The 26,091-nt window shown below is 40.3% G+C and overlaps 1 protein-coding gene and 1 pseudogene across 2 annotated transcripts in view; one reads left to right on the forward strand and one right to left on the reverse strand.

Moving 5' to 3' along the window:
• LOC132677245 (cytochrome P450 3A12-like) overlaps window positions 1-12,183 on the forward strand; it is a 124,985-nt pseudogene extending 112,802 nt beyond the window's left edge. Inside the window, exons 11-13 of the transcript XR_014136330.1 lie at window positions 20-233; window positions 2,548-2,710; window positions 11,980-12,183. The product of XR_014136330.1 is annotated as a cytochrome P450 3A12-like (transcript). The remainder of the gene's footprint in view (window positions 1-19; window positions 234-2,547; window positions 2,711-11,979) is intronic.
• Window positions 1-26,091, reverse strand: part of TRIM4 (tripartite motif containing 4) — a 423,353-nt gene that overhangs the window by 351,005 nt on the left and 46,257 nt on the right. The window lies entirely within an intron of this gene.

Genomic DNA, 26,091 nt, shown 5'->3' on the forward strand with positions numbered 1-26,091 from the left:
TCTGTTTCTTTTCTTCCAGGCACCTCCCACTTATGATGCCCTTGTACAGATGGAGTGCTGAATGAAACTCTCAGATTATACCCACTTTCTGGTAGACTTGAGAGGATCTGTAAGAGAGATGTGGAAATCAATGGCGTGTTCATTCCCCAAGGGACAGTGGTGGTGGTGCCAACCTTTATTCTTCACTGAGACCTGGAACTCTGGTCAGAGCCTGAGGAGTTCCATCCTACAAGGTACAAGGAACCCTGGAAAAGGGAGCCCACCCTCATATTGGAGGAGATTCTGATATCTCAGTATAGATGACAAATGTGTGACTGTACAGTTATTTATCTGTACATTTTTTTGCTCTTAGTTTTTTTTTTATTATTCAATGATCATTCTTTGTTGTATTTATAAACTGTAGACTAGACAAAAGAAACTAGACTCATCCTCAGTCCCAATATGTCAAAATTATTAATATGTTATGTGTGTCCTTGTGGACATTTATCTAGCATATAAGGATTGCTAAAAATAAGGATGGCATATTTTTATGAACAACTTACTTACTGTAACAGCAAACAATAACAGCATACTACAATTGTGTGTGTCTGATTATATGCATATACCATAACTTACTTACCCACTATTTCATTTAAAGAAATAGGCCTTCCTTTAAGTGTTTCTGTCCTCTATAGCTCTCTGAATTATCTCCCTACTCCCCTACAATTCCATGTTGTAAACTTTGGCCACCCTTTCCACTAGCCCTAGTGGGAGAGCAGAGACTGTGGAACTGAGAGTCATCTTCCCTGGCAGGGGGAGAAACCTCATGAGATGGGGGCACACACAGGTCCTGTGCTGTCTGTGGCTGCAGTCCTGTGCCATCTCCCACCTCTCTTGGTATCTGGGGTTAGTCCAAAGCAAAGTCATCTGCTCTCTAGCCATCTGAGACATCCTCCTTGGAGGAGGGGTCTTGAGCTTTCTCTCTGGGAATCCAGAGGAGAGTCTGGCTTTGGGCACAGCTTGAATTCTGCAAAGAGTTGGTGTTTTCCTGTTTATTGTATTGGTGAGAAAAAATTGGAGTGAACTTTGTAGGGATCCAGACTTTTAGTCCTGATTCTAAGCTCCCTGATGGCAGGGCCCTTGTCTTGTTGCATGGTGCCCCTAGTGCTAGCATCGTGCCTACATATAGTACTTGCTAAAAGAAGTCAGAATTGACCAAGTCACCTATTTTCTGGACCAGAAGACCTGGTGGTTCTCACAAGCTCAGCAGTCCCTGCTCCTGTAGCTTCTCAAACAGAAACCAGAGATTCCTGGTACTTCTCTGTGATTCATTCAGTCATGACATGAAGTGTTTACCTACGTGTGTCAGGGATGGGGCAAGGAAGTGAGAAATCCACATGTTAAAAATGTACATTATAGAGAATTTTTGATACATGCACAAGCATATCCTATAGGCACATGACTATGAAATACTTTTTTAAAACAATTTTTTAAGTTCTTATATTTATTTTGAGAGAGAGAGAAACAGTGTGAGCAGGGCAGGGGCAGAGAAAGAGGGAGAGAGAATCTTAAGCAGGATCCACACTATCAGTGAAGAGCCAACCTGGGGCTTGAACCCACGAACCATGAGATCATGACCTGAGCTGAAATCAAGAGTTGGACACTTAACCTACTGAGACACCCAGGCACCCCTATGAAATACCTTTAATGTATCTATATGTGCCCATCATCTGCTTAACAACCGCTAACCTATGTCAGCTGCCCCATCCACACACCATGGTAATTCATCTGATTTCCATATTACCTTAAGTACATCATCTGTAATCATTCCAGAATGTTGTCTGTAATATAAGGACTTTATAAAAATACCTCACCACAATGTCATTATCACTTTCCCCAAATCCACATTTTCCCTTAATATAATCAAATATTGTAGAATCAGTTTTGAATAAAACATAGGGCTAACCTTCAGGGACTTTTAGCCTCATGAAACAGGTGGCCAAGAATTCAGTGATTATACTGATTATACACATCAGTGAGTATGACTACAGTGAAGCAGCATCATGTGCCCATATAAATATTCTGACAGGTGGCTCTGTCAAAGTGGTTGGGGGGATTCAAGGTGGGAGGGAGGGAAGAGAAGGGAAAAATTACAATCTAAATCATGGGAGGCATTTCTCCTGCTTCCTTCTTCCATGGGCACATGACCAATGTAAGTCAGTGGAGGCAGGAACCTACCTTTCCTTCAGTCGGGTTCATTGCCTGCTTGCCTTTCAGAGTGTGAACATCTCCCCATCCTGACTGTAATTCTAGTGTTTAAGATAACCCTTCCTTTTAACAACATTCATCTCATCTCCTCAACAAGACTGACTGCTCCCACAGGGTAAGAGTAATGCAGAGGATCTGTAACTTACAGTTGTCACTGCAGAACAAGCATGGAAGGATTTCAGGGATCAGCCCCCCCCGCCCCCGAGTGTCCTGTGTAGTCCTGGTTGAAAACCCCAAACATGTAGCTCTTGTGGTTTTTATGTTTCACTAACTTGTTTACAACTTCTTTTATGGAACCAGGTTCAGCAAGAAGATCAAGGACAGCATAAATCCTTATATATACCTACCTTTTGGAACTGGACCCAAAAGTTGCATTGGCATGAGGTTCACGATCATGAACATGAAACTTGCCCTCATCAGAGTCCTGCAGAACTTCTCCTTCAAGCCTTTTAAAGAAACACAGGTCAGAGAAATAACTTTCTGCATAAAGAATGTTTTTCTGGTGTTTTTTTAAATTAAGGGATATGGAATGGGTGTGGGTGTGGAGGTTCACTTACCCTTAATAACGTGTTCCTTTGGGCAGAGATTCTATTTGGAACTGCAACCTAAGGGTCCTTCAGACTTGAGTGCCACACTGTGGCTTATGAACAACCAACCATAAGGGTTACCTAGAGTCAGTCCAGTTAGCATCACATGATTATGCACAGACCTTTGAACTTGAGCAATATTTTAAATTTCTTTCAAGTCCACTGAAGGGATGGGAAAATGTTGTGCACAGTCATGAGGTACAGTGATTACCACAGGAATTTTGAGCAATGCTCTTCTCCACAACTTACACTCACATGACTGTGGTTCTCAACCCCTGGTTGTATATTGACATCAGTGGCATTCTTTTAAAAATCCTGATGCCCAGGCCATCTCAGACACTCTAACACAATTCACCCAGAGTGTGGCTTTAAAAGTGCCCCCATTGATTCTCATGTACAAGCAAGGTTGAGAATCACTGGTGTGAAGCATGTCTGCCAGATGTGAAGGACTCCCATAGTCCAAGCCATCCTGCCTACTTGGCTCCACCTTCCATGAGCCCCACTCCAGTCAGGCTGTGCTCCCTTTTCATCCCAGTCTGAGCTCTGTGAATGCTCTGCCCACTCTCCTCTCATCTATTCTCATCCTTCCAGTCTTAGTCAGTCCCCAGACTCCTCCCTGATACCTCCCCATGCACCAGAGCCCATTCCCTCCTCTGTTATGTTGTCAGTTACTACAGGCTGCTGTCAAGGGTTGTGGCACTGAACTGAACACTTTGTCATTAATTCATCCAGTCAGTTCTATGTTTTCTTTGTACCCAAGGATGTCTTTAGCGCTTCATTTTATTCCTTTCTTAAACTCCCACTTGTCACTTTCAGTCATCCAGGAAAATTAACAAGTGATTTGCTGTTGATTTAGAGCTCTGGGATGCAAATTGTAAACAATTTTAATTTTAAAAACTTTGCAAGTAACAATTGTGTAGCTGTTTGGTGTGTGTGTGTGTGTGTGTGTGTGTGTGTGTGTGTGTGTGTTTCTGCAGGAGATATATATATACATGCCACGTAAAATTTAAAAAATAACAAGGATCTGGAATCTCCTCTGAAGAGCATAAAGAATAGTTGCCACTGGGGGCCCCTGGGTGGCTCAGTCAGTTAAGCGTTCTATTTCGGCTCAGGTCATGATCTCGCAGTCTGTGAGTTCAAGCCCCGCGTTGGGCACTGTGCTGACAGCTCAGAGCCTGGAGCCTGCTTCAGATTCTGTGTCTCCCTCTCTCTCTGACCCTCCCCCGTTCATTCTCTGTCTCGCTCTGTCTCAAAAATAAATAAACGTAAAAAATAATTAAAAAAAAAAAAAAAAGAACAGTTGCCACTGATTCATAGCCAGCAAGGCTGTACAATAAGGCTTAATTCTAGGACTCCTGCATTTAATATACAGCCCCTGTCTTTAAGTAGGCTTTCTGAGGGAAGAAGAGGAGGATAGAGATGGTCTCCATCTTATTTGTGGCTTTAGGGCACCTGTGTAGCAGACCCGTAAGTGTGTAAAAACAGCGACTCTCCCTGAGAGAAAGCAGGGGTCTGGCTGGGACAGACACTTCCTGAAAGCTCCTGGCCCTCACAGGCTGGCACTTCTCACCTTCCCGAACAATTTGCTTGCCCTTCAGTCAACTGAGATTAAAAGGTGACTCTGCTGGTGGCTCCCCCAAATTTTAGGAGTCACTGGATGAGAATGGGGCTAAAAGTTCAGTCAAAATAGTATTGCTCTTCGGGGTACCTGGGTGGCTTAGTTGGTTGAGCGTCCGACTTCAGCTCAGGTCATGATCTCTCAGTTTGTGAGTTCCAGCCCCGCGTTGGGCTCTGTGCTGACAGCTCAGAGCCTGGAGCCTGCTTCAGATTCTGTGTCTCCCTCTCTCTCTGACCCTCCCCTGCTCATACTCTGTCTCTCTCTGTCTCTCAAAAGTGAATAAACATTAAAAAAAATTAAAAAATAATAATAATATTGATCTTGAGAAACTCACCATTTGCACTACACTTGTGAACCAGAAGATGCTAGAGAACAGGCATCATGCTTCATAAAGACTTCCTGCCACCATGAATGAATGGTTCCACTGAGAGAGGTAACAGGATCTTTAGCAGTGAGGTTGGCCATACAATAAAATGTGTAATACCCACTCATGATGACCCCACAAGCTCCAACATATACAAAATTAACTGTGTATCACTTTTCAAGTGGTATGATTTGATGACTAAGAATCTGTTTTAAATTTTAAACACTCATCAATTTTACCTAAAATTTAAATCAAAAAAGAACAAAAGCAAACATGATTTGGTCCAGCCTGGTACAGAGTAGGTGCTCAATAGATATTCTGCTGAATGAGTGATGGATAAATACTTCCATGCTCCAGTCTTGACAGCTTATAGAGTAAGAGTAAAGAATCCAAAGGGTGGTGGGATTGTAGGAAGATGGTCAAAAGGTACAAATTTCAGTGGTAGCTGAAAGATGTTAAGAGAGTGGATGCTAAGCATTCTCATCACAAGACAAAATATTTTTTAGGTAACTAAACTTATTGTGGTAGTAATTCCATGATATATGTAAGTCAAATCATTATGCTGTATACCTCAAATTTATATACTGTTGTGTGTCAGTTATATGTCCCACTAAAACTGGAAAAAAATAACTTAGAAAAAGGATAATAAGGAAACATTACAAAAAAACTTTATATATATTTTTTAATGTAAAGTGACGATTTATTTTATTTTTTTTTCAATATATGAAATTTATTGTCAGATTGATTTCCATACAACACCCAGTGCTCATCCCAAAAGGCGCCCTCCTCAATACCCATCACCCACCCTCCCCTCCCTCCCACCCCCCATCAACCCTCAGTTTGTTCTCAGTTTTTAACAGTCTCTTATGCTTTGGCTCTCTCCCACTCTAACCTGTTTTTTTTTTTTTTCCTTCCCCTCCCTCATGGGTTTCTGTTAAGTTTCTCAGGATCCACATAAAAGTGAAAACATATGATATTTGTCTTTCTCTGTATGGCTTATTTCACTTAGCATCACACTCTCCAGTTCCATCCACGTTGCTACAAAGGGCCATATTTCGTTCTATCTCATTGCCATGTAGTACTCCATTGTGTATATAAACCACAATTTCTTTATCCATTCATCAGTTGATGGACATTTAGGCTCTTTCCATAATTTGGCTATTGTTGAGAGTGCTGCTATAAATATTGGGGTACAAGTGCCCCTATGCATCAGTACTCCTGTATCCCTTGGGTAAATTCCTAGCGGTGATATTGCTGGGTCATAGGGGAAATCTATTTTTAATTTTTTGAGGAACCTCCACACTGTTTTCTAGGGTGGATGCACCAGTTTGCATTCCCACCAACAGTGCAAGAGGTTCCCATTTCTCCACATCCTCTCCAGCATCTATAGTCTCCTGATTTGTTCATTTTGGCCACTCTGACTGGCGTGAGGTGATATCTGAGTGTGGTTTTGATTTGTATTTCCCTGATGAGGAGCGACGTTGAGCATCTTTTCATGTGTCTGTTGGCCATCCGGATGTCTTCTTTAGAGAAGTGTCTATTCATGTTTTCTGCCCATTTCTTCACTGGGTTATTTGTTTTTCAGGTGTGGAGTTTGGTGAGTTCTTTATAGATTTTGGATACTAGCCCTTTGTCCTATATGTCATTTGCAGATATCTTTTCCCATTCCGTTGGTTGCCTTCTAGTTTTGTTGGTTGTTTCCTTTGCTGTGCAGAAGCTTTTTATCTTCATAAGGTCCCAGTAGTTCATTTTTGCTTTTAATTCCCTTGCCTTTGGGGATGTGTTGAGTAAGAGATTGCGACGGCTGAGGTCAGAGAGGTCTTTTCCTGCTTTCTCCTCTAGGGTTTTGCTGGTTTCCTGTCTCACATTCAGGTCCTTTATCCATTTTGAGTTTATTTTTGTGAATGGTGTGAGAAAGTGGTCTAGTTTCAACCTTCTGCATGTTGCTGTCCAGTTCTCCCAGCACCATTTGTTAAAGAGACTGTCTTTTTTCCATTGGATGTTCTTTCCTGCTTTGTCAAAGATGAGTTGGCCATATGTTTGTGGGTCTAGTTCTGGGGTTTCTATTCTATTCCATTGGTCTATGTGTCTGTTTTTGTGCCAATACCATGCTGTCTTGATGATGACAGGTTTGTAGTAGAGGCTAAAGTCTGGGATTGTGATGCCTCCTGCTTTGGTCTTCTTCTTCAAAATTACTTTGGCTCTTCGGGGCCTTTTGTGGTTCCATATGAATTTTAGGATTGCTTGTTCTAGTTTCGAGAAGAATGCTGGTGCAATTTTGATTGGGGTTGCATTGAATGTGTAGATAGCTTTGGGTAGTATTGACATTTTGACAATATTTATTCTTCCAATCCATGAGCAGGGAATGTCTTTCCATTTCTTTAAATCTTCTTCAATTACCTTCATAAGATTTCTATAGTTTTCAGCATACAGATCTTTTACATCTTTGGTTAGATTTATTCCTAGGTATTTTATGCTTCTTGGTGCAATTGTGAATGGGATCAGATTCCTTATTTGTCTTTCTGTTGCTTCGTTGTTAGTGTATAAGAATGCAACTGATTTCTGTACATTGATTTTGTATCCTGCAACTTTGCTGAATTCATGTATCAGTTCTAGCAGACTTTTGGTGGAGTCTATTGGATTTTCCATGTATAATATCATGTCATCTACAAAAAGCGAAAGCTTGACTTCATCTTTGCCAATTTTGATGCCTTTCATTTCCTTTTGTTGTCTGATTGCTGATGCTAGCACTTCCAACACTATGTTAAACAACAGCGGTGAGAGTGGGCATCCCTGTCATGTTCCTGATCTCAGGGAAAAAGCTCTCAGTTTTTCCCCATTGAGGATGATGTTAGCTGTGGGCTTTTCATAAATGGCTTTTATGATGTGTAAGTATGTTCCTTCTATCCCGACTTTCTCAAGGGTTTTTATTAAGAAAGGGTGCTGGATTTTGTCAAAGGCCTTTTCTGCATCGATTGACAGGATCATATGGTTCTTCTTTTTTTTTTTTTTTTTTGTTAATGTGATGTATCACCTTGATTGATTTGCGAATGTTGAACCAGCCCTGCATCCCAGGAATGAATCCCACTTGATCATGGTGAATAATTCCTTTTATATGCTGTTGAATTCGATTTGCTAGTATCTTATTGAGAATTTTTGCCTCCATATTCATCAGGGATATTGGCCTGTAGTTCTCTTTTTTTTACTGGGTCTCTGTCTGGTTTAGGAATCAAAGTAATACTGGCTTCATAGAATGAGTCTGGAAGTTTTCCTTCCCTTTCTATTTCTTGGAATAGCTTGAGAAGGATAGGTATTATCTCTGCTTTAAACGTCTGGTAGAACTCCCCTGGGAAGCCATCTGGTCCTGGACTCTTACTTGTTGGGAGATTTTTGATAACCGATTCAATTTCTTCACTGGTTATGGGTCTGTTCAAGCTTTCTATTTCCTCCTGATTGAGTTTTGGAAGAGTGTGGGTGTTTAGGAATTTGTCCATTTCTTCCAGGTTGTCGAATTTGTTGGCATTTTATTGTTCATAGTATTCCCTGATAATTGCTTGTATCTCTGAGGGATTGGTTGGAATAATTCCATTCTCATTCATGATTTTATCTATTTGGGTCATCTCCCTTTTCTTTTTGAGAAGCCTGGCTAGAGGTTTATCAATTTTGTTTATTTTTTCAAAAAACCAACTCTTGGTTTCGTTGATCTGCTCTACCGTTTTTTTTAGATTCTATATTGTTTATTTCTGCTCTGATCTTTATTATTTCTCTTCTTCTGCTGGGTTTAGGCTGCCTTTGCTGTTCTCCTTCTATTTCCTTTAGGTGTGCTGTTAGATTTTGTATTTGGGATTTTTCTTGTTTCTTGAGATAGGCCTGGATTGCCATGTATTTTCCTCTCAGGACTGCCTTCGCTGCATCCCAAAGCGTTTGGATTGTTGTATTTTCATTTTCGTTTGTTTCCATATATTTCTTAATGTCTTCTCTAATTGCCTGGTTGACCCACTCATTCTTTAGTAGGGTGTTCTTTAACCTCCATGCTTTTGGAGGTTTTCCAGACTTTTTCCTGTGGTTGATTTCAAGCTTCATAGCATTGTGGTCTGAAAGTATGCATGGTATGATTTCAATTCTTGTATACTTATGAAGGACTGTTTTGTGACCCAGTATATGATCTATCTTGGAGAATGTTCCATGTGCACTCGAGAAGAAAGTATATTTTGTTGCTTTGGGATGCAGAGTTCTAAATATATCTGTCAAGTCCATCTGATCCAATGTATCATTCAGGGCCCTTGTTTCTTTATTGACTGTGTGTCTAGATGATCTATTCATTGTTGTAAGTGGAGTGTTAAAGTCCCCTGCAATTACCACATTCTTATCAATAAGGTTGCTTATGTTTATGAGTAATTGTTTTATATATTTGGGGGCTCCAGTATTCGGCGCATAGACATTTATAATTGTTAGCTCTTCCTGATGGAAAGGCCCTGTAATTATTATATAATACTCTTCTTTGTCTCTTGTTACAGCCTTTAATTTAAAGTCTAGTTTGTCTGATATAAGTATGGCTACTCCAGCTTTCTTTTGGCTCCAGTAGCATGATAAATAGTTCTCCATCCCCTCACTCTCAATCTAAAGGTGTCCTCAGGCCTAAAATGAGTCTCTTGTAGACAGCAAATAGATGGGTCTTGTTTTTTTATCCATTCTGATACCCTATGTCTTTTGGTTGGCTCATTTAATCCATTTACATTCAGTGTTATTATAGAAAGATACGGGTTTAGAGTCATTGTGGTGTCTGTATGTTTTATGCTTGTAGTGATGTCTCTGGTACTTTGTCTCACAGGATCCCCCTTAGGATCTCTTGTAGGGCTGGTTTAGTGGTGACAAATTCCTTCAGCTTTTGTTTGTTTGGGAAGACCTTTATCTCTCCTTCTATTCTAAATGACAGACTTGCTGGATAAAGGATTCTTGGCTGCCTATTTTTTCTGTTCAGCACACTGAAGATCTCATGCCAATCCTTTCTGGCCTGCCAAGTTTCAAAAGAGAGATCAGTCATGAGTCTTATAGGTCTCCCTTTATATGTGAGGGCGCGTTTATCCCTCGCTGCTTTCAGAATTTTCTCTTTATCCTTGTATTTTGCCAGTTTCACTATGATATGTCGTGCAGAAGATCGATTCAAGTTACGTCTGAAGGGAGTTCTCTGTGCCTCTTGGATTTCAATGCCTTTTTCCTTCCCCAGTTCAGGGAAGTTCTCAGCTATTATTTCTTCAAGTACCCCTTCAGCACCTTTCCCTCTCTCTTCCTCCTCTGGGATACCAATTATGCGTATATTATTTCGTTTTAGTGTATCACTTAGTTCTCTAATTTTCCCCTCATACTCCTGGATTTTTTTATCTCTCTTTTTCTCAGCTTCCTCTTTTTCCATAACTTTATCTTCTAGTTCACCTATTCTCTCCTCTGCCTCTTCAATCCGAGCCATCGTTGTTTCCATTTTGTTTTACATTTTGTTTAAAGCGTTTTTCAGCTCCTCCTGACTGTTCCTTAGTCCCTTGATCTCTGTAGCAAGAGATTCTCTGCTGTCCTCTATACTGTTTTCAAGACCAGCAATTAATTTTATGACTATTATTCTAAATTCACTTTCTGTTATATTATTTAAATCCTTTTTGATCAGTTCATTATCTGTTGTTATTTCCTGGAGATTCCTATGAGGGGAATTCTTCCGTTTGGTCATTTTGGATAGTCCCTGGAGTGGTGAGGATCTGCAGGGCACTTCCCCTGTGCTGTGGTGTATAACTGGAGTTGGTGGGTGGGCCACAGTCAGACTTGATGTCTGCCCCCAGCCCACCGCTGGGGCCACAGTCAGACTGGTGTGTGCCTTCTCTTCCCCTCTCCTAGGGGCGGGATTCACTGTGAGGTGGTGTGGCCCATCTGGGCTGCTTGCACACTGCCAGGCTTGTGGTGCTGGGGATCTGGCGTATTAGCTGGGGTGGGTAGGCAAGGTGCACAGGGGCAGGAGGGGCAGGCTTAGCTCACTTCTTCTTAGGTGATCCACTTCAGAAGGGGCCCTGTGGCAGCGGGAGGGAGTCAGATCCGCTGCTGGAGGTTTGGCTCCACAGAAGCACAGCGTTGGGTGTTTGCACGGAGCGAGCAAGTTCCCTGGCAGGAACTGGTTCCCTTTGGGATTTTGGCTGGGGGATGGGCGAGGGAGATGGCACTGGCGAGCGCCTTTGTTCCCCACCAAACTGAGCTCTGTTGTCCGGGGGCTCAGCAGTTCTCCCTCCCTTTGTCCTCCAGCCTTCCCATTTTCTGAGCAGAGCTGTTAACTTATGACCTCCCAGACGCTAAGTCGCGCTTGCTGTCGGAACACACTCCATCTGGCCCCTCCGCTTTTGCCAGCCAGACTCGGGGGCTCTGCTTGGCCAGCAGGCTGCCCATCTGCCCCGGCTCCCTCCCGCCAGTCCGTGGAACACGCACCACCTCGCCGCCCTTCCTACCCTCTTCCGTGGACCTCTCGTCTGTGCTTGGCTCTGGAGACTCCATTCTGCTCATCCTCTGGCGGTTTTCTGGGTTATTTAGGCAGGTGTAGGTGGAATCTAAGTGATCAGCAGGACGCGCGGTGAGCCCAGCGTCCTCCTACGCCGCCATCTTCCCTCCCTCCTCTCAAAACTTTATATATTTTTGACTGAAATTAAATAGACCACTTCTCTGAAAGACACATGCTATTAAAATTTGTTCAAGGGAAAATAGATAACATGACTGTTCCTACTTCTATTAAAGATGTTAACTGGGGGGCGCCTGGGTGGCTCATTCAGTTGAGCGGCTGACTTCGGCTCGGGTCATGATCTCGCGGTCCGTGAGTTCGAGCCCCGCGTCGGGCTCTGTGCTGACAGCTCAGAGCCTGGAGCCTGTTTCAGATTCTGTGTCTCCCTCTCTCTGACCCTCCCCCATTCATGCTCTGTCTCTCTCTGTCTCAAAAATAAATAAACGTTAAAAAAATTAAAAAAAAAAAAAGATGTTAACTGGTAGTTAAGAAAAAGAATCACAGACATACGATGCTGAAAGTAGTATTCATATGTTTGTAATACATTCGTGTCCATTGTGTATCTTGTCTATTTTGCTTCTGTTGTTAGCAGGGCTTCCTTTATTGGTTATCTTTGCACATTTAACTTTTGCAGATTCCCCTGAAATATAGCAGTCAAGGGTTAATTCAATGAGAAAAACCCATTGTTCTCAAGCTTGAGCTGAGAGATGGGAGCGTGAGTGGAGCCTGACTTTCCCTAAGAACTTCCCCTTTGTTCTTCAAGAAGCTGTGTCCCAGAACACCAGAGACTTCAATTTACTTTGTGAGTACAACCCAGAAATGAAGATGGGCTTCGTGTATTGCCTGTGATGGATGACTAGGGATTCCATAGCTTTTGCAGTATCTCTGTGGAGCATTATATAATGTGGAGAGTAAAGAAGGTGACTAATAAATGCCAGACATGTAGACTCAGCCTATATTGTTCACATGACTATCCCCAGTAGTACCATCTACTCCCCTGAGCACTTATCAAGAATAAAAATTTCTCAACAATTTTATCAACAAACTTTAATGAAAATAAGAATTATTGTAGTGACCATGGTAATAACATATCACGTGTCTTATTTTGAATATTATGTATTAAATATTACACTGCGTGAGTCAATCAACATCCCTTTAGAAAAATATTAACTAATTGGGGTACCTGGATTTTTCAGTGGGTTAGGTGACTGACTCTTGATTTCAGCTCAGGTCACAATCTCATAGTTCATGAGATTGAGCCCCATGTTGGACTCCCTGCTGACAGTGCAGATCCTGCTTGGGATTCTCTCTCTCCCTCTCTCTCTCTGACCCTCCCCTGCTCACTTGCTATTTCTCTTGCTTTATTTATTTATTTATTTATTTATTTATTTATTTAGTATTAACTGATTGGCTTCATGCATATTAAGGGGGACTCTGTAGAAATGAGAAATGATGAGTGAGAGGCAGCGACTGAATGTTTCTGACTATCACAGTCACTGAGTGGGTGGGGCTTGTTCAGAACTCCAACAGTGATAAAATAGGTGAGAGTTAATCCACAGTGACTTTGCCCATTGTTCAGAAAATATATTCATAGTTTAATTCTACTGATTTGGGACCACATTTTTTATAACACTCGATAGGGCAATTACTATTGTATTACTAGTTTTGATTTAATATTTTCATCTCATCTGCCCTGACGTTCAGATAGGTAGGGAACATGCTTTCTCTTTGTGTTCCAGTCTCAGCTCACCATTGTCCTGACATCATGAACATCGAATAAGAGATGACTGATTGGTCAGTAAATTGGGCAAAAAAAGCTAAAAGCTTTTCCATTTCAGTTAGTATCAGGAGCTGTACAGAATTTGTCATTTTCCTCCTCTTCCCTCCCTGCCCCTTCTTTCCCTTCTCCTTTCTTCTCTTCCATTGCCTTTCCTCCCTGGATAACTCAGTCCTAAAGCCAGTAGGTGAGGCACAGCCAGGTTGGCAGCCCCACATGGGCTCCAGGGACAGAGAAAGGAGGCAGAGTAGAGTGGTGACGGTGTCCACATGGAGAACATCCTGGCATGGGTGTGGGAGTACAAGCTAGGTGAGAAGGGTATCCACACAGAGGGGTGGCCTAGTCAGAAGCCAGAGCCTAAATATGGTGTGAACAACCCACATAATATGAAGGGGGTATCTGTGAGGGTTAAGGAATGGAGTGGGGATTAGTTACATAAAGGGGGATTGATCGAATAATAAATATAATAAGGATAATGGAAGTCAGGTTTCACAGTGATGGAAAGGGAGAAAACTAGAATGAATTCTGGAGCCAGAATTACATCGTTGTATTACAGAGTTTATTCCACTTTGAGGCAGGGGTCAGCCATTTGTAACCCATCAGTTGGTCATAGACTGTGCTCCCACACCAGGATGCATAAACTACTAGGTAAGTAGCTTTAGTTTGGCCAAGGGCAATTCTTCAGAGAAATGGAGTAGGTGTGAGCTCATAGCAGACAATACTGTCAGAAACTGGGAGATGAGTGTGTGGCCCAGTGATACCCATCTGATGCCATCCTTCACCACAGACGCTTACAAGTATGGCTTGAACATGTTACTTAATACCTCCATACCTTAGTATGTAGTGCCTCAGATTCCACATCTGCAACCACCATTCTGCTTTCGTCTCTATAAATTTGAATACTCTAAGTACCTCATAGAACTAGAGTCATATACTATTGGTCCTTTTGTGACTAGCTTATTTCTCTTAGCGTAATATCCTCAAGGTTTATCTATTTTGTAACATGTGTCAGAATCCCCTTCCTTTGTCAGGCTGAATAATATTCACCTGACTGCCATTTTCTCAAGTAGGGGTACATGGTCTTGCTGGTGATTGTAAAGTATATGGAACATTAGGTACCCTTTGGAGGCCTTACAGGGCACAGTCATGCCTGCTGTGGGCCCTGGATGTATGAGGATTACAAGCCCTGGAAAGGTCCTTCTACCTTGAGTTTTGGGGAGCATGATGTTGGGACTAACTTAGATGATCCCCAACACTGAAATTAGAGCTCTTCCAATCTTGTGTGGGCTTGGCATATTGACACAGCTACTTCAGAAGGGGATGGTCCCTGTGATGTTCTCCAGGGCCTTTGATGAAATCATAGGGCCTAAGGCTGAAATGGGTGACATACAAACATATTTTTTTTCCTGGCATTTTTCACATGAGCACAGAGGCTCAGATGTGCAGCCTCAGGATACAGATGGTCCCCAAATCCTAAGGGGCTGAGAGAGACTCGATGTCTCTCTAATTCACAACAAGGCCACCGAAGGTGTCTCCTAGAAATGTCTATATATACTTTGTGCCGCCATGTTTTCCCTGGCCTTAGATATGGACCCAAGACACTGAGTTCACTGTATTTCCTCAAGAAATGGAAAGCTTACCATCAGCTTTATTTTCCTAGGCAGAGGTCCAAGGATGCTGACTTCCTCCCAGCTCTGCCTTTTCCCTCAACACAGACTTAGGATTTCAGTTGTAATTTATGGAGATGTTTTTGTAATGATCTCTCTGATTTTTGTCTTTCTGGTCCTTTATGGCTGTGTAGTTGTTTTTTGTTTAATTTTTTTTTAATTTATATCCAAGTTAGTTAGCATATAGTGCAACAATGATTTCAAGAGTAGGTTCCTTAATGCCCCTTACCAATTTAACTTATCCCCCCTCCCTCAACCCCTCCAACAACCCTCTGTTCTCTATATTTAACAGTCTCTTATGTTTTCTCCCCCTCCATGTTTTTATATTATTTTTGCATCCCTTCCCTTATTTTCATCTGTTTTGTATCTTAAATTGCTCATATGAGTGAAGTCATATAATATTTGTCTTTCTCTAATTTCACTTAGCATGATAGCCTCTAGTTGCATCCACATAGATGCAAATAGCAAGATCTCATTCTTTTTGATTGCTAAGTAATACTCCTTTGTGTATATATACCACATCTTCTTTTTCTCAAATATAATTTATTGTCAAGTTGGCTAACATACAGTGTGTACAATGTGCTCTCCGTTTTGGGAGTAGATTCCCGTCATTCATCGCTTATATACAACACCCAGTGCTCATCCCAACAAGTGCCCTCCTCAATGCTCATCACCCATTTTCCCCTCTCCCCCAACCCCCTATCCACCCTGTTTGTTCTCTGTATTTAAGAGTCTCTTATGGTTTGCCTCCCTCCCTCTCTGTAATTATTTGTCCCCCTTCCCTTCCCCCATGGCCTTCTGTTAAGTTTCTCAAGATCCACATATGAATGAAAACATATGACATCTGTCTTTCTCTGACTTGTTTCACTCAGCCTAATACCTTCCAGTTCCATCCATGTTGCTACAAATGGCATGATTTCATTCTTTCCCATTGCCAAGTAGTATTCCATTGTATATGTAAACCACATCTTCTTTACCGATCCATCTGTCAATGGATATTTGGGCTCTTTCCATACTTTGGCTATTGTCACTAGCGTTGCTATAAACATTGGGGTGCATGTGCCCCTTCAAAACAGCACACCTGTATCCCTTGGATAAATACCTAGTAGTATAATTGCTGAGTCATAGGGTAGTTCTACTTTTTAATTTTTTGAGGAACCATCACACTGTTTTCCAGAGTGGCTGCACCAGTTTGCATTCCCACCAACAATGCAAAAGAGATCCTCTTTCTCTGCATCCTTGCCAACATCTGTTGATGCCTGACTTGCCAATGTTAGCCACTCTGACAGGCGTGAGGTGGTATTTCATTGTGGTTTTGATTGTATTTCCCTGATGATGAGTGATGTTGAGCATTTTTTCATGTGCCAGTTGGCCATCTGGATGTCTTTGGAGAAGGGTCTATTCATGTATTCTGTCTATTTCTTCACTGGATTATTTGTTTTTTGGGTGTTGAGTTTGATAAGTTCTTTATAGATTTTGGATACTAACCCTTTATCTGATATGTCATTTGCAAATATCTTCTCCCATTCCATCAGTTGCTTTTTGGTTTTGCTGATTGTTTCCTTCACCACACAGAAGCTTTTTATTTTGATGAGGTCCCAAATAGTTCATTTTTGCTTTTGTTTCCCTTGCCTCCGGAGACGTGTTGAGTAAGAAGTTGCTGTGACTGAGGACGAATAGGTTTTTGCCTGCTTTCTCCTGGAGGATTTTGATGGCTTCCTGTCCTACATTTAAGTCTTTCATCCATTTTGAGTTTATTTTTGTGTACAGTGTAAGAAAGTGTTCCAGGTTCATTCTTATTCATGTCACTGTCCAGTTTTCCCAGCACCATTTGCTGAAGAGACTGTCTTTATTCCATTGGATATTCTTTCCTGCTTTGTCAAAAATGAGTTGGCCATACATTTGTGGGTCCATTTCTGGGTTTTCTACACTGTTCCATTGATCTGAGTGTCTGTTCTTTTGCCAGTACCCTACTGTCTTCATGATTATAGCTTTGTAGTATAGCTTGAAGTCCGGGATTGTGATGCCTCCTGCTTTGGTTTTCTTTTTCAAGATTGCTTTGGCTATTTGGGGTCTTTTCTGGTTCCGTACAAATTTTAGGATTGTTTGTTCTAGCTCTGTGAAGAATTCTGGTGTTATTCTGATAGAGATTGCATTGAATAGATAGATTGCTTTGGGTAGTGTTGACATTTTAACAATATTTGTTCTTCCTATCCAGGAGCATGGAATGTGTTTCTTTTTTGTTTGTCTTCTTCAATTTCTTTCATAAGCTTTCTATAGTTTTCAGTGTATAGATTTTTCAGCTCTTTGGTTAGATTTATTCCTAGGTATTTTATGGGTTTTGATGCAATTGTAAATGGGATAAATTCCTTGATTTATCTTTCTGTTGCTTCATTTATTGGTGTATAGGAATGCAACCGATTTCTGTGCATTGATTTTATATCCTACAACTTTTGCTGAATTCATGGATCAGTTCTAGAAGTTTTTTTGTGGGATCTTTTGGGTTTTCCATATACAGTATCATGTCATATGTGAAAAGTGAAATTTTTACTTCCTCCTGGACTATGTGGATGCCTTTGATTCCTTTGTGTTGTCTGATTTTTGAGGATAAAACTTCCAATACTATCTTGAATAACATTGGCAAGAGTGAATATCCCTGCCCTGTCCCTGATCTTAGAGGGAAAGCTTTCAGTTTTTCCCCATTAAGGATAGTATTAACATTGGATTTTTCATATATGGCTTTTATGATCTCGAAGTATGATCCTACTATCCCTATCTTCTTGAGGGTTTTTATCAAGAAAGGCAGCTGTATTTTGTCAAATGCTTTCTCTGTATCTATTGAGAGGATCATATGGTTCTTGTCCTTTCTTTTATTGATGTGATGTATCACACTGATTGTTTTCTGGATCTTAAACCAACCCTGAATCCCAGGTATAAATCCCACTTGGTCATGGTGAATAATTCCTTTAATGTATTGTTGGATCCCATTGGCTAGTATCTTGTTGAGGATTTTTGCATCCATGTTCATCAAGGAAATTGGTATATAGTTCTCCTTTTTAGTGGGGTCTTTGTCTGGTTTTGGAATCAAGGTAATGCTGGCTTCACAGAATGAGTTTGGAAGTTTTCCTTCCATTTCTGTTTTTTGGAACAGCTTCAAAAGTAGGTGTTAACTGTTTTTTAAATATTTGGTAGAATTCCCCTACAAAGCCATCTGGTCCTGGACTCTTGTTTTTTGGAGATTTTTGATTACTAATTCAATTCCTTTACCGGTTACGGGTCTGTTCAACTTTTCTATTTCTTCTTGTTTCAGTTTTGATAGTTTATATGTTTCTAGAAATTTGTCCATTTCTTCCAGAATGCCCATTTTATTGGTGCATAACTGTTCATAATATTGTCTTATTATTGTTTGTATTTCTGCTGTGTTGGTTGTGATCTCTCCTCTTTCATTCCTGATTTTGTTTGGGTCTTTTCCTTTTTCTTTTTGATCAAACTGGCTATGGGGTTATCAATTTTGTTAATTCTTTCAAAGAACCAGCTTCTGGTTTCATTGATCTGTTCTGATTTTTGTTTTGTTTTGTTTTGTTTTGTTTTGTTTTGATAACATTGATTTCTGCTCTAATCTTTATTATTTCCCATCTTCTGTTGGTTTTGGGTTTTATTTGCTGTCTTTTTCCAGCTTTTTAAGGTGTAAGGTTAGGTGTAAGGTTGTAAGGTGTAAGGTTTAAGGTGTAGGTTGCATATCTGAGAACTTTCTTCCTTCTTTAGAAAGGCCTGGATTGCTATATACTTCCCTCTTATGACCGCCTTTACTGTGACCCAGAGGTTTGGGGCTGTGGTGTTATCATTTTCATTGGCTTCCATGTACTTTTTAATTTCCTTTTTAACTTCTTGGTTAGCCCATTTATTCTTTAGTAGGATGTTCTTTAGTATCCAAGTATTTGTTATCTTTCCATATTTTTTTCTTGTCGTTGATTTTGAGTTTCATAGTGTTGTGGTCTGAAAATATGCACAGTATGATCTCGATCATTTTGAACTTGTTGAGGGCTGATTTGTATACCAATATGTGATCTATTCTGGAAAATGTTCCATGTGCCCTGAGAAGAATGTGTATTCTGCTGCTTTAGGATAAAAATGTTCTGAATAGATCTGTTAGGTCCATCGGGTCCAGTGTGTCATTCAAAGCCATTGTTTCCTTGTTGATTTTCTGTTTAGATGTCCATTGCTGTAAGTGAGTTGTTGAAGTCCCCTACTATTATAGTATTATTATCAATGAGTTTCTTTACATTTGTGATTAATTGATTTATATATTTGGGGGTCTTCCAAGTGGGGCCATAAATGTTTACAATTATTAGATCTTCTTAGTGGATAGACCCCTTAATTATAATATAATGCCCTTATTCATCTCTTGCTACAGTTTTTATTTTAAAATCTAGATTGTCTTGGGTACCTGCGTGGCTCAGCCATTTCATTGTCCAACTTCAGCTCAGGTCATGATCTCACAGTTCATGGGCTCGAGCCCCTCATCAGGCTCTTTGTTGACAGCTCAGAGCCTGGAGCCTGCTTTGGATTCTGTGTCTCCCACTCTCTCTCTACCCATCCTCCACTCATGCTCTGTCTCTCTCTGTCTCTCAAAAATAAATAAACATTAAAAAAATTAAATCTAGATTGTTTGATATAAGTATAGCTTCTCTGGCTTTCTTTTGGTGACCATTAGCATGATAGATGGTTCTCCATCCCCTTACTTTTGATCTGAAGGTGTCTTTAGGTCTAAAATGGGTTCTTGTAAACAGCATACGTAGATAGATTTTGTTTTCTTATCCATTCTGTTACCCTATGTCTTTTGATTGGAGCGTTTAGTTCATTGACATTTAGAGCAAGTACTGAAAGATATTAATTATTGCCATTGTGTTGCCTGTAGAGTTGGAGTTTCTGGTGTTCTTTAGTCCTTTCTAGTCTTTGCTGCTTTTGGTCTTTTTTTGTTTTGTTTCATCTTTTCTCCCCTCAGAGAGCCCCGTTAAAATTTCTTGCAGGACTGGTTTAGTGGTCACGAACTCCTTTAGTTTTTGTTTTTTGGGAAATTCTTTATCTCTCTTCCTATTTTGAATGACAGTCTTGATGGATAAAGAATTCTTGGCTGCATATTTTTCTGATTCAGCATGTTGAATATATCCTGCCTCTCTTTTTGGCCTGCCAAGTTTCTGTGAATAGGTCTGCTAAGAACCTGATTTGTCTTCCCTTATAGGTTAAGGACTTTTTTTTCCCTTGCTGCTTTCATAATTCTTTCCTTGTCTGTGTATTTTCTGAATTTGACTATTATATGCATTGTTGATGGTTTTTGTTGAATATAATGGGAGTTCTCTGTGCTTCTTAGATTTTGATGTCTGTGTCTTTCCCCAGGTTAGGAAAGTTTTCCACTGTGATTTGCTCACATAAAACTTCTACCCCTTTTTCTCTCTTCTTCTTCCTCTGGGACTCCTATGATTTGGATGTTATTCCTTTGTAGTGAGTCACTGAGTTCTCTGATTCTTATATTTTGCTCTTTTGCCTTAGTTTCCCTCTTTTTTTCTGCTTCACTATTCTCCATAATTCTGTCTTCTGTATCAGTGATTCCCTTCTCTGCTTCATCTATCCTTGCCACTGTGGCATCCATTTAAGACTGCATCTCTGTTATAGCGTTTTTAATTTCATTCTGACTAGATTTTACTTCTTGTTTCTCTGCAGAAAGGGATTCTATGCTTTTTTAAACCCCAGTTACTATTCCTATTTCTGTGATCCTAAATTCTGGTTCAGACATTTTGCTTATATCTGTGTTGATTAAGTTCCTGACTGTCATTCCTGTTCTTTCTTTTGGGGTGAATTCCTTCATTTTGTCATTTTAGAGGAAGAAAATGCATTAATAAAATTAAAAATTAAAATTAAAAAGATTAAAAACAACACAAAAAAATCAAATAAAGTAAGCTAGATCCTAGGTATGTTTTGGTCTGGTTGTTGAAAGAAGCTTGATTGAACATCTCCAAAGGCAAGGGAATTAAAAGCAAAAGTGAATTACTGGGACCTTATGACGATAAAAAGCTTCTGCACAGCAAAGGAAACAACCAACAAAACTAAAAGGCAACCAACGGAATGGGAAAAGATATTTGCAAATGACATATCGGACAAAGGGCTAGTATCCAAAATCTATAAAGAGCTCACCAAACTCCACAGCTGAAAAACAAATAACCCAGTGAAGAAATGGGCAGAAAACATGAATAGACACTTCTCTAAAGAAGACATCCGGATGGCCAACAGGCTCATGAAAAGATGCTCAACGTCGCTCCTTATCAGGGAAATACAAATCAAAACCACACTCAGATATCACCTCACGCCAGTCAGAGTGGCCAAAATGAACAAATCAGGAGACTATAGATGCTGGAGAGGATGTGGAGAAACGGGAACCCTCTTGCACTGTTGGTGGGAATGCAAATTGGTGCAGCCGCTCTGGAAAGCAGTGTGGAGGTTCCTCAGAAAATTAAAAATAGACCTACCCTATGACCCAGCAATAGCACTGCTAGGAATTTACCCAAGGGATACAGGAGTACTGATGCATAGGGGCACTTGTACCCCAATGTTTATAGCAGCACTCTCAACAATAGCCAAATTATGGAAAGAGCCTAAATGTCCATCAACTGATGAATGGATAAAGAAATTGTGGTTTATATACACAATGGAATACTACGTGGCAATGAGAAAAAATGAAATATGGCCTTTTGTAGCAACGTGGATGGAACTGGAGAGTGTGATGAAATGAGAAATAAGCCATACAGAGAAAGACAGATACCATATGGTTTCACTCTTATGTGGATCCTGAGAAACGTAACAGAAACCCATGGGGGAGGGGAAGGAAAAAAAAAAAAAGAGGTTAGAGTGGGAGAGAGCCAAAGCATAAGAGACTGTTAAAAACTGAGAACAAACTGAGGGTTGATGGGGGGTGGGAGGGAGGGCAGGGTGGGTGATGGTTATTGAGAAGGGCACCTTTTGGGATGAGCACTGGGTGTTGTATGGAAACCAATTTGACAGTAAATTTCAAATATTAAAAAAAAAAAAAAGAAAGAAGCTTGATTGAATAGAGGGGAAAAAAGGAAAGAAGAGAAAAGAAAAAAAAAGTAAGAAAGCATTAAAAAAATTTTAATCTATACAGTGAAATAGAATAAAATGAATTGAAGAAGGTAAAATAGAATAAAAAATCAGTTCACAAAAAAGTAAAAAATATAGTAAAAAAATTTTTAATGTATCTAAAATCAGAAAATAAAAAATAGATGTCTTCTCTTTCTATATCCAAAAATAAGAAAAGAAACAAATAAAGAAACAAATAGATGGACAAGAGAACAGTATGAAATCTGGATGAAATTACATCCAGTTTCCCCTAGAAGTCAAACTATGAAGTACTTTATAATCCATACACTAACCAGATGAAGAGCCTTGTAGTGGTCCTGTAAGGCTTCATTGGTAAAGTTGGACAGCGCTTGGTGTAATGGATCCATTCTCCAATAGGTGGTGCTGCTTACCTTACTGGAGTGGATCGGTGTGGCATGCGTGGTCACGTGTGCACATGAATGGGAAAGCTGAAAATGGCATCACTCAGCTTCCCAGTCTCCGGCTCCAGAACTCTGTGCTCTCACCTACTGACAATCAAGCACCCCTCCTTTTTCCATGCCTTCCACCCACTCCTAGCTTCCTCACTGTTTGCATCCTAGCCATCAACCTGCCAGGCAGCACCTCCCTTCTGAATTTTATCTCAGATGGGGCTGTGTTTCCAAACCCCTCACCTCTGAGGGCCCTGTGCCTGGAACATGCTCTTGGCCCTCTGGGGCACAGTCTCATAGACCAATGGCTGGGTGCCAACTTACCCCAGGAATGTTCCTGAGATCGTGCTGCTGCAGAGGTTCAGAAGTTGTGGCTGGGTGTCAGCTTGCTCCAGAATAAGTTCATGTGATCGTCTAGCAGTAGCGGTTCAGGTAAATCACAACACACAACCAGCACCAGGTTTCACCACACCCTGGCGTCTTTGTTCCAATACCAGCAATCATGTTCTATAGGGGCGTCTTTGTTCCAATACTAGCAATCATGTTCTATAGGGTCCGCTGGGACCTTTGCCTGTGGGAAGGCCATATGGCCTCTACCACATGCCCTGATAACAGGGGAACTGCTTCTCCCCGTGTGGCCCATGGACCTCTTGGATCTTGCTGCCTGCTCCTGGAGATTTGCCCTTCCCACCAGAGCACTACCAGGTAATGAGCTGTGAAATTTCCAACGCTGCTCTCCCCTGTTTATAGAGTCCTAATGGTATTGAAACCCTCTCCTTTCTCCATTCTCCCTTTCTTATTAAAGTCACTTGTGGGTGTTTCCACTCTCTCTTTCTCTCCAGCTACTTTCAGGGGGAGTGTTTTTCCTGTACTCTCCCCCCTTTCTCTGTCCTCTCTACACAAATACAGCTCCCTACCCTCTGCAGCTTCTCTCTCCCCCAGTTCACTCTCTGCACCCTGTACCTGTCAAGTTTGTGTCTCAAGTTATGCAGTCTGTTGTGTTAACCCTCAGATCAATTTTCTACATGTTCAAAATGGTCTGATGCTGATCTAGCTGCACTTCAGGGATGAGAGAAGAGAGAACTTCCATGCTGCTCTGCCATCTTGGCCCATCCTCCTCTAGGACTCTTGTTTAAATTTTTTTTAATGTTTATTTATTTTTGAGAGAGAGGCAGAGCACGAATAGGAAGGGGCAGAGAAAGAGGAAGCCACAGAATCCAAAGCAGCCTCCAGGCTCTGAGCTGTCAGCACAGAGCCCAAAGTGGGGCTCGAACCCAAAAACCTTGAGATCGTGACCTGAGCTGAAGTCAGATGCCCAACCAACTGAGCCACCCAGGTGCCCTTCTAACACTCTTATTTAAAAACAAGGAGGGGGCACCTTGGTGGCTCAGTCAATTGAGCATCTGACTTTGGCTTGGGTCATGATATTGCAGTTCATGAGTTTGAGCCCCACATCAGGCTCACTGACATCAGTGCAGAGCCCACTTTGAATCTTCTGCCCCCTCTCTCTCTGCCCCTCCCCCATTCATGCTCTCTCTCTCTCTCTCTCTCTCTCAAAAATAAACATTTTTAATAAAATAAAAAATAATAATAATAAAAACAAGAACAAGACAAAAATGATCATTTTGCCACAATTTGGTAAGGTCAATCTCCAAATAAGTATATGAAATAGTTTTTCAATGCATAAGTAATAACCATATTAAATATATAGCATTAAAAATATTCTAATAACATAACAACACATTTAAAATATTTATTAATAACCCACAAGAAGTGTGCAAGTCTAATATAAAGAAAAATTCTGATTTAATTATGAATATAAAATAGTTTTTGAATAAACAAAGGGCTTACATTATTTACTGATAAGAAAACTCAGAAATGGAAAGATACCAAAACTAAGTTAATTTGTAAGCTGAATACATTTCACATTGAAATTTCATTGAGGGGCTCCTGGGTGGCTCAGTCAGTTAAGCATCCAACTTTGGCTCAGGTCATGATCTCACAGTTCTTGGGTTCAAGCCCCACGTTGGGCTCTGTGCTGACAGCTCAGAGCCTGGAGTCTATTCACATTCCACGTCTCCCTCTCTCTCTCTGCCCTCCCCTGCTTATGCGCTCGCGCTCTCTCTCTCTTTCTCTCTCTGTAATAAATAAATAAATAAACATTAAAAAAAAAAGAAACTTCATTGAAAATGAAGACCTTTACATAATATAAGGTTGACATACAGAATAATTTAGAGAAAATATTGAAAGATAATTTTAACAGATGGGAGACTTTTATTGCCAGATATTAAAATGTATTTTTAGGGGCGCCTGGGTGGCGCAGTCGGTTAAGCGTCCGACTTCAGCCAGGTCACGATCTCGCGGTCCGTGAGTTCGAGCCCCGCGTCAGGCTCTGGGCTGATGGCTCGGAGCCTGCAGCCTGTTTCCGATTCTGTGTCTCCCTCTCTCTCTGCCCCTCCCCCGTTCATGCTCTGTCTCTCTCTGTCCCAAAAATAAATAAAAAACGTTGAAAAAAAAATTTTTTTTAAAAAAAAATGTATTTTTAAACTTTAACAATAAAGAAATGAGATACTACACAAAAATACACATTTATATATGGAACAGAACATATAGTTGAGAATTATGTCTAATAACAAATCAATAGGCAAAATGACTAATAATATCAAACATTTGTATCCTATTTATTAGGTGCTAGGCACAGTTCCAAATGCTTTCATACTCATTCTTTTTTTCATTAAAAAAAAAAAAAACCCTACGGGGGTTAGTGTTATCATCATTACCATTACTTAGAGTTTACTATGAGTATAAGTTTTTAAAAGTTAAACCCATGACTCAAAAATATAGAGTAAACACATCAAAGATTTTATTCAGCTAATTAATTAATGTGGGATCAATGAGAGAAAATGACTTCCAAGAGCTTTTGTAAAACAGGTTTATATAATTAATCAGTAAAAGCATTTTTGACAACACAACATCAATGAAAGAATGTTAGAATAAGATTTCTAAGTCAGATAGAAAAATGGATAGAAAAATGTCCTACAGGACAATAAAACCATAATCTTTGGGTTTGTCTTTCTCCCAGACAGAAATCAGGCTAACAGGTAACTTCACAGTGAGTTCTAATCAATAGTAACTCGCAAAGTCAAACAGATACATTCTGTTAGATAAATAAATAAGCCATGTGTTGTCTTGTTAAACAATGCTGCAATATGTCATTGAATGGGCATTCAGCCATCCCTTTAGGTTATTTCCACGTTTTGAATCATTTTTTATTAACAAAATTAATTAGTAAGATCAAACTCCTAGTAAATAGACAAGCCTGAATTTGAATATTGTTCTAAATCCAAATCTGGTTCTCTTCTAAATAAGCCACACTGCCATTGAACATCTCCAGCCTAGTGATATAAGCAGGCAAGTAAAGAAAAAGTGTAATAGAGTGTAAAAAGTAATTATAGAAATATAAATAGGATGTTTTGGGGAAATATGTAGTATATAATCCTTAAATGGGCAAGGCATGCTTCTCAGGTGAAATAATTCAAGCTCAGTTAGAGACAGGTGTTTATAATTAGTCAGTCAGGTATAGAAGGGAAGGAATGGTGTCCCAAGAAGAGGAGAAAGTATGTGTTATACACCCAGGTATGAGGATAATGGAGCATTTTGAGATTTAAAGATAGATTTCTTTGAAGATTTTGATATAATGTTGAAAGAAACAGACTCTTAACTATAGAGAGCAAACTGAT

The sequence above is a fragment of the Panthera onca genome, chromosome E3 (assembly GCF_046562875.1).
Source record: "Panthera onca isolate mPanOnc1 chromosome E3, mPanOnc1 haplotype 2, whole genome shotgun sequence".
Classification (NCBI taxonomy): Eukaryota; Metazoa; Chordata; class Mammalia; order Carnivora; family Felidae; genus Panthera; species Panthera onca.